We start from the raw sequence: 12,123 nt of genomic DNA, 5'->3' as shown, positions 1-12,123 counted from the left end.
ACTTCCTGTACATATATACACAATAACATGCTTTTTCTGATGACAGCTGATGTGATTGGATCGTATTTTGTAAACTGATTATATTAATAGTATTAACCAATTACTTATGAATGAATAGTCACTGTACATTGTGTAGCCGAACCCTGCCATATAGCGACCTGTTTGTACAGAATATTGACATGCTGGAGATGTGGAAAGGTATTCCTTCCGTTTGTTCATGAAAACATATTGTCACAATAAACTGGTATGACATATCATTGTGACTGGTCAGAGGTATGACGTCGTATTGTCATGGGACAGTAGTATGTCATATTATCCTGTATATCTGATACCGTCTCCTACTTGTCAGATGCAAGTCCCAGGTATAAGGCCCTACATCTAGAATACCAAGCCTATACTCAATATATATATATATATGTAGGATGTCAGGCTGTCTCTCTCGAACACCAGCGCCTACATACCAGGTCCTATATCTAGAACACTAAAGTACTGTCGGAAATAGAAAAAAACCGTATTTTCTCATTTATCTCTACAATTTATGTAGTTGATATGTGCAAGTGTGAAATATCTGTTAAACTAAGTTCGGCCTAACTCCAAGTCTCAGTGGTAGGGAACATAAGAAACGTAGAAAAAGTACTTTACTGAGGAGAGATTAGTGCAGAAATGAGCAATGCGTTTTTGTTCTAAATCCAAAGCGATTTATTTGGAACAGACCATGGCTTTATGCAAATTAGTGTGTGACAATATTGTATTACAAAAGACACTTTTTAAATGCCCAATTTGAAATTAAACGTAGCTTCATTATAAACATCTCAAAAGCAAAGCCTGGACAGGTGTCGCAGACGATCGTTGGGGTCGGGCTGGGGGATAGAGATATCAGTTAAGATAAGATAATCCTTTAGGGCAGTTATACTGGGGAAGTACATGGCATGTCATAACAATTTACAAATAATATCCAGTCCTGTCGATCTTCGCGATCGGTGGTCATGCCACCTAATACATTCAATACGATGCGTTTCTATGGTTATCAGGTATCATACTCTTTTACATATCTCAACATAAACTTCATGAAAGAAAAACACGTAAGATGTTAATCAATAGATGAGGCATAGTCAACACACATAAATAAGCACAAAATATCTTTGAGATGACCCCTTGTGCCTGTGGGCAGCACGTGCATTTCATGCCATGTGAGTCAACGGTCCGTCGTCATACCTGGCTGAGCGACCTAATTGCCATCTATAGTCTGATCTATTGTTTTCAGCAGCTATTCATATTTTTTCTAAGTTTTGCCCGATTTTACAAGTAAACATGCTTTTCTGGATATTCTATTACACATCCCACTGAATGCCAAGTTAGGCCGAAGTGGGTTATTTCGACATTTGCTATTTGCAGTTGTGTAAATTTTAGGGATACAGAGTAACAGCCTAAAAACAGTTTTTTTCTATTTCCGACAGTACTTTAGGTCATTTATCTCAGACACTAGGCCCTTTATCAGTAAAACCAGGGGGCTGCTGTACAAGCAACTTTAGCACTAAGATGATCGTAACTCCCATACCTTAACATAGCCTTGCAACAGTCTTAGTGCTAAGGTGGCTTTGTACAATGGCACCCAGGTCCTATATCTTGAATTCCAGGCTTTAGAGTTGAGATACCAAGCCTTTATATCTGGGACATGAGGCCCAATATCTAGGATACCAACCCTTTTATTTCTGATACCAGGCCAATCAGTTTCACCAAGGTTTGGTTTGTATTTGCCAGAATGATCTAGCACATAATACCACCATTTTGAACACAAGGTCTGACTAGAATCTGACAAACCCTTGTATCAGAGATGGATTTATGAAGGTTTGTTGACCAAAATGTCAAGTGTTTTGCAAAACATCCCACCAACTGTTTCATGTGTTGAATATGAATGAGGATATGTTACTTGTCCCTCTGTACAATCATTCAATAGTTGAATGTGAATCTTTAGTTTCCTTTTAACTTTGATCTACAGATCATGTGCCAGATATTTTATGCATGAACATAAATACACTTGGAAAATGATAAAGCATCTCCCTTTCTAGACATAGAGTGATCACTGTTTGATAAACTTCGAAAATACTACAAGCAGAGTTGCCTCCCTTGGGCACACCAGGATCTCTGTGATTGTTGGTTTGAATCTCAGTTTGCTATGATTGTTCCTTGTGGGGGTTTTCCATGCTTATTTTTTCTGGGTGTATGATATTGTTCAAGAACAAGTAAATGTGACTTCTGTTTGATTTGCTTAATAGAAATGAATATTCCTAATATGGCGGTGATAATGAAGTACCTTCTGGAATATTTTGTAGTATGGTGATCAGAAGTTACCCTTGATTTTAATTGCAGTGGACAACTCAAATTTTCAAAATTTATCCTGCTTTTACCATTAGAACAATTTCAAAATGAGATGGCAGACAAAGCAACATTGAAGTGATTAGTTTTCCGGGGTTGGACTGACAAGGGTGGTTAAGAACTTGGCGGACGAGGAAGAACTTACATATACTGAAGTGTCGCCTCGCCAGCTGCATGGTCATACGCTGTGGCAATCATGAGTCAAGTAGATGGAAGGGTTCTTGTCAAAAGTCAACAGGGCATTTTTTATATGATTAATTTAACAATACAAGGACTCGATGTGCTGGCTATGCAGGTCAAATGTGTACCGGGGCCTGTTTCACCAAGAAATTTTAGTGTTAATGTTGTCGTAAGTTTATGTTGAGATATGGGAGATACGATCAACTTAAGACCACCTTGTGATAACAGGCAATATTCCCCACTTGCACGGAGCTATCTTGTCATGAAGGCTGATATTTTCCTGTACAGAAAAAAGATTAGGAATTGGTGAAGCATTAAGATCACTTTGTGCAAGTGGGCCCCAACCAACATCTTGTAGAAGGAACACAAGAACTGTTTAAGAGGCCATGTTTCATTGATGCTATGCTTTCATCGAACTTTCTGGCATGTATGGTTTTGCTCCTGTTCAAATGTGCATACAGGTATTCTTTTTCAAATTAATCTCTAATCACCTTGAAATTATTGAAAGTAAAACTTTTAGAAACTTGAAAAACTGGACATAGAAGAGTATTGTTGGTTGTGTGATAGTTAGCAATCTTAGAGCTAAGGTGATCGTAACTCCCTGACCTGAACATAAACTTGCGACTAGCATAGCGTTAAGGTTGTTTTGTACAATAGCACCCAGGGTGCCATTGTCAAAGCGATCTTAGCACCAAATTGATCGTAACTCCCATACGTTATGGACTTACGACTCGTAGCACTAAGGTTGCTGTGTACAGTTCAACCCAGGGCTTCAATAGCCCAAGCATCCTCAGCTCTACAGTCTCATGTCTGTTGTCGTAGTTCCCATTGTTTAACATATTCTTGCAATAATCATAAAGATACGATGAGATGAGATCACATTTATTGAATGAGGCCTTTGACCTCTGCCAAGCATTATTGTAACATACACTTGTCAGTGGTCAAAATGTCTTGCCTTATCATAGACTTACGATTATAGTAGCGCTAAGATTGTCTCACAAAGTGGTCTTGGCTGTAGATTGTCTGAATGCCTTGGCCCCTCTCCACAAACTGATCCGATCTTGTGATTAGATGCTTGATTGGCATTTTAGAAGATGATATTTGATGAACATAGAGATTTTTTCTGGGTTACATAAAAAGAAGATGTAACCCAGAAAAAATCTCTATGTTTATCTTGTGATTGTTTTGAGCCTATGTTAAAGTAAGGGAATTATGATCATCTTGGGGCTAAGATTGTTTCGTGTCAGGTTCCCGGAGCCTCTATTCACAAAATGTTGTCAGCATTAGGACTGTTGTAGGTGAAATATTTTAGCAACTACACTTAATGAATAGCAGTAGCATTAACATCACGTGAATAGGGGCTCACCCTGAACATAGACTTACGATAGTCGTCGTGTGAACATAGACTTACGATAGTCGTAGTGTTACGTTGCTGGACTGAAGCCATGATGATATGGCCTGCGAGTTGTTTATACTGTACAAATCATGAATTGTTCCCTCTTGTTCCATGGCACTCTTTAACTAGTCACCGATTTCTCTGTTTTGTAATAGGCACTTAAAATGTTTGGTGGGTCTTTGAGGAATGTATGTGATTTAACTGTAAATGTATGGTAACACGTCTATAGGTACCAGGGCACGGTTGTCCAAAGCGATTGTAGTGCCAAGGTTGTCGTAAATCCATACTTTAACATGAACTTACGACTATCATGGTACTAAGGTTCTTTTCACAACGGCACCCAGATCTCCAAATAAAGGGTTATTTTGTAATGAATAATTTACCTGCATTGAAATCTAGGCCATTAGTACAGAAACTTTTTAAGGGGATTTTGGGTCAAGAAGGAGAAAACTGTAGTTATATGTGAAAAAAACAGCTGTCATGGTGTCTCTTAGAGCAATGTTTTTTGACATTAAAGGAATTGCTGAAATAATAAGAGCCACCAAACAGTTTAGGGAGAATTGTTACACAGCAGGTCTTTTGTATGTATGCATGTCATTCATTGTGTGATTGACAGAAATATATTACAATGTATCAATAATTTTGTACATTTGACACATATGAAAAATAGTGATTGGATATTTAATGATGACCCAACTTTGATAGTTGTTTGCTCAACATTATGATGATGATGATGATGATGATGAATACATTGTGCTACTGGCTTTCTCGCTTTGTTTTAACCTTTTAAGCCCTATTTATTGTCACTTGTTTTATTGACATGTCTCTTAATAATTATGTGAATGGAATAATGAAACATGTCGAGGAAGGCTGTCACATTTAAATTTGGCAAATGCAAATTGTTTTTAACAGATCATGAGAAATGTATGTTAATCATATATGAAAATAGCGCATTGTTCTTGATCAACAGAGCTGTATCAATGGTTTTACATATCCCTGATTACAAGAAAAACATCTTTTGAAAATTTCATTTGGGAAATTGAAGTGGATCAGTAGATTGTGCTATGCCTTATTTTAATGACCATTCATTGTTTTGTTTTAAGCTGACAATTCCTCATGTTGTTTATGTCATGATGAAGTCTTATCACAATCACGATGTTGAAATCATGGAACAGCTGCCAGTCCGAGTGGCAAGGGTTTTTCGATGCGGCCCTCTGTGTATCATGCGTATCACTTAACACTTGTTGGTATTTGGTTCGTATCTGTGTGTTACAACTGCAAGAATCAAAATGCCACATTTCTTTCAGTTTATTTAACAAAGATGTACAGCAAGGCTGTAATTAGCTGATGTTCCCCTGGGTATTTTGTATAATATACTACTCAAAGAGTTAAAGGTCACCCAGTGGCAGGACAGATTAACTATACTATTATGAAAGGATTTGTGATCCTTAATTTATGTGTTGTATTAATGGTTCTGTTCATCTGATCCTGTTTATCACGTCTAATCAGAATGCTGAATCATCACATGATTGGACAGGTCAGCACTTTGTCCGATCAAATGTCACAACATGGAGGGTTGTCTCCCTTTGCTATATAGGATCTGCTGATCAGAACCAATTTGATCCTCCGGGCTTTTATTAAGCAGACATTCTGTAAAACTGTTCACAGGGGCATTATATCCACTCACTGAATTCTGACTCTTATGTTTCACAGACAATCAGTAGTCATGTGTAGACGAAGGTATTGTACTGGACTGCTTGTTCTATGTTGGTGACTTCACGAATCCGACATCACTGGTCAGTAGATGCCTTGTAGAGCTAGATTTGTATTGATCTTGTCACTGATATTTCGTCAATGAAGGAGATCACGATAAACAGGAGACATACTGGTTTCATTTTCAAAATGTCTGCTTATTCAGAGAGCTCTGTAATGAAGGAGTTTGTGATGTACGATTTGGGGAAACATGTTTTGAAATAATTTTTGTCATGAATCTTTGTGTTATAAGCTCGTTACCACAACAGTGTCACGTTTTCTATCTTCAAGTGACCATTCTACTACAGTGATAATAAATTCAGGCATGAGAATTTTCCGCGGATCCGCAGAATTCCAGGAATTTCATAAGGCCAAGGGTCATTTTTGTGAATCGTCTAAAGCCTGCGGCCCCCAGACCCCCGGCTAGTTTTCAGAGTTTTTCTCAAAACTTCATTCTCATCCCTGTAAATTATTAGGAAAGTTTCCCCGGTCATCAACTCGACTGAATCTGGAGTGATAATGTTTAAGGTAAGATTGAAAGGAGTGCCACTTTCTGTTTCAATCTTGGTTTCGTCAATGAAGGTGACTGCATCGTCATTGAGGCACAGCTGCCCAGATACATGCATTCACACAGGTGATACATCGTGACATTGTAGCCTTGCTGTACTTGAACATGGCTTTATACCAAATAAACAGTAGATAGGAAGGTCTTGTAACCATATAAACAGGTGTGTACATTTTTAAGCCGCGTGTCCTACCTCCCTCTTCGGTAAGGGAGATAACTCTGTCCTACATGCTGTGTACATATGTCGTAGTTGGATCCTAACTGGCTCATGTTTTTATTTTATGATTCAATAAATGCCTTTTGTATCTCAAATTGTTCTTGTGAATATTTTTCTTGTGATTTACATGGATGGTTGTCAAGTAGGTTGTCTTCCGTCAGCCTGACATGACCATGAATGGTTTTCCACTCTGGTGAGTGAGTGTGGTTTTACGCTGCTCTTAGCTATATTCCAGCAATATCACAACAGGGGACACCATTTTAATGGACTTCACACATTGTACCCATGTGGGGAATCGAACCCGGTCTTCGGGGTGACAAGCGAACGCTTAACCACAGGGCTACCCTACCACTCCTCTCCACTAAAGAGAAAGTACCATTGAAAGGTTTGGTTGATCTTGCTGTTCATATCATATCAGGGTCATGGGTAGCGCTGTTGTCAAAGGTGCTGCAAGACACTGTGTATCCCTGTGGCACTCCAGAAGCCCATGATTGTTGGTTCGAATCCCAGTCCTGATTGTTTCAAGGTTGGTCCGCACTATTTCCATGCTTCTGCCCAAGCGTTAAACATCTGACACCAGCATCATTCATAAGGATCTCTTCCCACAATAAACAATCTTGTAAAATACTGCTTAAAGTGCCATTATCACAACTCATTACTGGTTTCAAGTTACATTCATTGCACACAGAAATATTTAAACTAAATCAGCTGTGCTAGTAAATGTTCATCAGAATATGAAAGTCAGTAATTGTATAAGGGTCATCAAGAACATTGTCAGAACAAGATGTATGCATGAAACCACACACAAAAACTAAATATCTGGCAAAGATATGGCATAGACTTTATATTCAGCATGTCATAAGAGTTGACTCGTGGGTCAAGCTGGTCTGGTCTGCTGACTTGGGTGATGCATGTCATCGTAATGTCAGTAACTGACTGCATAGATGGATGCAAATGATGTCAATCACTGTATTGTTTGGTCTTTGATCATTTCCAGACTGCCGATATAAAGCTGTGTGTGGCAGTATACATACAGTAAACACTCAGTACAGATTAAAACAATCATTTTCAACATTTAAATTCGTTCATAGTTGGCTCACCAGTCAAAGGGACATAACTCCACATATCTTGCATAGTAAATTACAGGAGGGACATATCTGCTTTTTGCTGTCTAATTATCAAGAGGAATTGAAATTAGGAAGTCATGTGTGGGATAGAATGGCATTTAGAAGCGATACATTTTGAAAAAGGAAATCTATGGAGATCAACATTTATTATTTTGAGGAAAATGTAATTTTTAGAGTAAAATTGATATTTTATACTTATCCTGACTCATGCTCTTTTTGCTTGTCTTCTTCTTCTTGCGAACATAGTGGAACACTTGTATCTCCCTAATTGAAGCTCCCTTCAATGTAAAATCACTAATTAGTACTCAGCACGAGTTACCTCCCTTCCACAAGCGCGGGAACGAGGGCGCCACCTCCACCCATGTGCCTCACTCTCTCCTCATATACTGAGCCCAACATTTGAATTTACAGGGAAATCCAAAGTGTTATGTGGGGAGGATGGGAGGGCTTACCTCATGAGTCAGGATAAGTATAAAATATCAATTTTACTCTAAAAATTACATATTTTTCCTTATCCTGACTCATCTCTCTTGCTTGTAGACTCCGACCTTGAAAGGGAGGTGGGAAATATATAATACTTTGGATTTTAATAATTAGTGATTTGAACTGTGATGATTGTAATAACCCTATGGGAACTTCATAAAGGTACTGAACTGATGAATTCCTGCTGCTAACTTATCAGATGCCATATAAAGGTTATTACAATGTACTTATTATGATAAAGTATATATAACATTAATACAATGCTTAAGACTACTAGACTTAAGCTTGTTAATATGCTAGTATAAACTCCTTAGAGTCTGTTAGCTAAAATACTTTAAGATATAAACATAGTACTAAGCTTAAGATATGATTAAACTTAAGCTAATTATATAATAGCAAAACTCTTTAGAGTTTGTTAGTTAATATACTTATATGATATAGATATAATGCTGAGCTTTAGATATGAATAAGCTTTAGCTACATATATAATAGCAAAACTCTGTAGAGTTTGTTAGCTAATATATTTTTACAATATGAGTATAGTACTGTGCTTAAGATATAATTAACTTAAGCTACATATATAATAGCCAAAACTCTGTAGAGTTTATTGGCTTATAGATTAATAATGTAACCATAGTACTAAGCTTAAGATAAGATTAGACTTAAGCTAAATGTATATAGCAAAAAACTCCTTAGAGTTTATTAACTAATATACTTTTATGTTATAACCATAGTACTGAGCTTAAGATATAATTAAACTTAAGCTATATATATAATAGCAAAACTCCGTGGAGTTTTGTTAGCTAATACATTTTATAATGTAACCATACTGCTTAAGATATGATGAAACTTAAGCTAATTGTATAATAGCAAAAAACCCTTTAGAGTTTGTTAGCTAAAATACTATATGATATAAACCTAGTATTGAGTTTATGAAGGAAACCTTAAGCTACATATATAATAGCTTTAAAAAAACTCCGTAGAGTTTGTTAGCTAATATACTTATATGATATAAACATAGTATTGAGCTTTGAAGGAAACTTTAAGCTACATATATAATAGCAAAAACTCCGTAGAGTTTGTTAGCTAATATATTTATATGATATAAACATAGTATTGAGCTTAAGATTTGAAGGAAACTTAAGCTACATATATAATAGCAAAAAAAACTCCGTAGAGTTTGTTAGCTAATACAAGTTATAATGTAACCATAAAGCTTAAATTATGATGAAACTTAAGCCAAATATATAATAGCAAAAAACTCTTTTAGAGTTTTGATAGCTAAAATACCTATATGATATAAACATAGTACTGCTTAAGATATGAATAAGCTTAAAGTTACATATAGCAAAAAACTCCGTATAGTTTGTTAGCTAATACATGTTATAATGTAACCATATTGCTTAAGATATGATGAGACTTAAGCCAAATAGCAAAAACTCTTTAGAGTTTGTTAGCTAATATACTATATATGATATAAACATAGTACTGAGCTTAAGATATGAATAAGCTTAAGCTACCTATATAATAGCCCAAACTCTGTAGAGTTTGTTGGCTTATATATTTTACAATCTGAGTATAGTACTATGCTTAAGATATAATTAAGTTAAGGTAAATATATAATAACCAACTCTGTAGAGTTGTTAACTTATATATTGTATGATGTAATAATCATAGTACTGTGATGATAAAAGAACTTAAGCAAATTATATATAGCATGTAGCTATTTAGTACTGTTATAAGATAAGTAGAAATCTGTAAGATTGACTTATCTTCTCGAGGAACTGTCAACTGTTGTGCGAGGACCATGGGATCGAATTGGTGGATACCTGAGACGTCCTCGGTGATGATATCTTTCAGATAATGGTTGGCAACCACCATATCGGATCTCAGAAAATAAACCCTCCATTATTTCAAATAACATTGTGTAGATCAATGCAGAAGTTAAAGCTCTAATATGATGAGTATTAAAGCTCATGGAGGGTCGGATTGGGTCCATCCGTCTTGTATGCGTAGTATGACAGTTCTGATCCAAAGCGGAGATATAGTGCGTGAGATTTCATTCTCGCGTAAGTTGATGATAGAGGAAATAATCTGTTGTATTATTCCCTTCTGTTTGGTTCGGTGGAGATAGATTTACAGTGCTCTTGCTGGTCATCGTGATAGAATCATCATTATCATGAAGTCCAAGTATGTCATCCAGGCGTGTTCATAAACCTCACTTGTGAGGTGTTGGAACACTATATTCAGATCCCCAAGTTGGAGGGTGAAACTTCCGTTTAATTCTCCAATCAGAAAGTTTAAGTAGGTTTACTAACCATCTAGTTGTGTTAGTAGCTTGATTATGAAATTCAGCTGTAGTCTGAGACGCTGTGGATTTAGATCCACTTGTATCCCGTCGTCTAGGTTACCTGTGAGACGATCGACGTGGTGATGTACGAGGAGATCGGCGCGGTTAACGGCGCGGAGATCGTGTTGGTGAACTGCGTCTATGGGTTGACCTTCTCGGAGACCTGTGAGGAGAATGTTGATAGCCCTTGAAGCTCTCGTGTAGTCAGGTGTCCTTGGCGAAGGCCTTCAGCGAGGGCCCTTAGCTTCCTCTGCGTCGGTCCTGGGAGCGGCGATTTGATATCAGCGAAGGCTTCCGTGAGGAGTCTGGCGGTCTGAGTCCGCATCTAGGGATGAAGCCGAGGAAGGTGATGATCTATCCCGCCAGCGAAGCCTTAGCGAAGCTGTACATCTGGGTCGCCGTGGAGGTGGTCTGCGACTTCCTTCAGCGAAGGTGGCTTCGTCGTGGCTGCTACGCTGATGGGGGTGCCTCTGGGGTGTCGTCTGCGTTGGAACCTTCGCGAAGGCTCGGGCCTTGGGCTGGCTGCTTCCCAGTCTGTGGTGGCCCTCCATCATGATCATGATTTGCCGCAACAGTTCATCTGGGATGGTCTGCGACGAATTAGTCGGTGCCCTCTCTGCGATGTTAGCGGCGGGACCCTCAGGGAAGTCGTCTGACGTCAGTGTAGAGACATCAGGCTGCATGGCGATCTCTGCTGATGTCACTGTAGCTGTCTCCGGTCGCTTCTTGTGGCGTACGTCGGGAATGATGATCAGCTGATCATCGTAGAGGCCCAGTTCAGCGGCTGGAACAATCTCGGTTGAGAAAGTCCTAGTAGACTTCGTTGATTTCCCCTCAGAGGTCGACGCTGCCCTGGGGGTGCGAAGTCTGCGTTGAGTGTTGGTAGCGACGGGACCCTCAGGAAGATCATAGAATATCAGCGTTGGTACATCAGGCTGCATGTTGATCTGCGCTGACATCACTGTTGCCGACATCGGTCATTCTTTTGATGTACATCAGGTATGATGATCGGCTGATCATCATACAGGCCCAAATCTCGGCGAGGGAACAATCTCGGCTGAGAAAGTTCAAGTAGACCGTTGATTTCCCCTCAGAATTAGCGTTGAGATGCAGTAGAAAAACTCTAGTCTTCGGCTGCGACGATGGGATGTCTGGGGAAGCAGGACGCTTCTTGGAAGGCGGCGGACTCGTCCCACGCCTCTCCACCACTCTAAGCGGAACACCAGGCGGGAGGGGGTCGACCAACAGCAGTAGACTGGCGAGGGTTCAGGTGTATCAGTCATGGCTAGACTCTGCATCGCAGCGACCTATCTGCTGCGGCGTCTCAAGCGCCAAAGTAATTATTTATTAAAGGCAGAAATGGATAAATTAGTACCGCAACTGCAGCGTGAATAAAATGAACATGGCGCAGTACAACTAGGGCATATTAAATGCGGATCAGCAGCAGAATAAAAAGCGTAATCTACAACAGAACAGAATTTTTATCAGCGTAATCCACTGAAACAAAAACGGCGTCCGTGAATAAACAGTAGAAACATGACTAAATATCAATATATAATTGTTGAAGGATACTAGCTAAACCTCTATAGATGTCTATACGAGGTAACTAACTAAATATAATCAAAGGATATAGTGTGTCGGGAGACACAGGCGCTCTCACGTCCAGCTCACTGGGCG

The sequence above is a fragment of the Haliotis rubra genome, unplaced genomic scaffold (genome assembly GCF_003918875.1).
Source record: "Haliotis rubra isolate DU_JTF1 unplaced genomic scaffold, ASM391887v1 Scf359, whole genome shotgun sequence".
Classification (NCBI taxonomy): domain Eukaryota; kingdom Metazoa; phylum Mollusca; class Gastropoda; order Lepetellida; family Haliotidae; genus Haliotis; species Haliotis rubra.
This window is presented reverse-complemented; position numbering follows the sequence as displayed.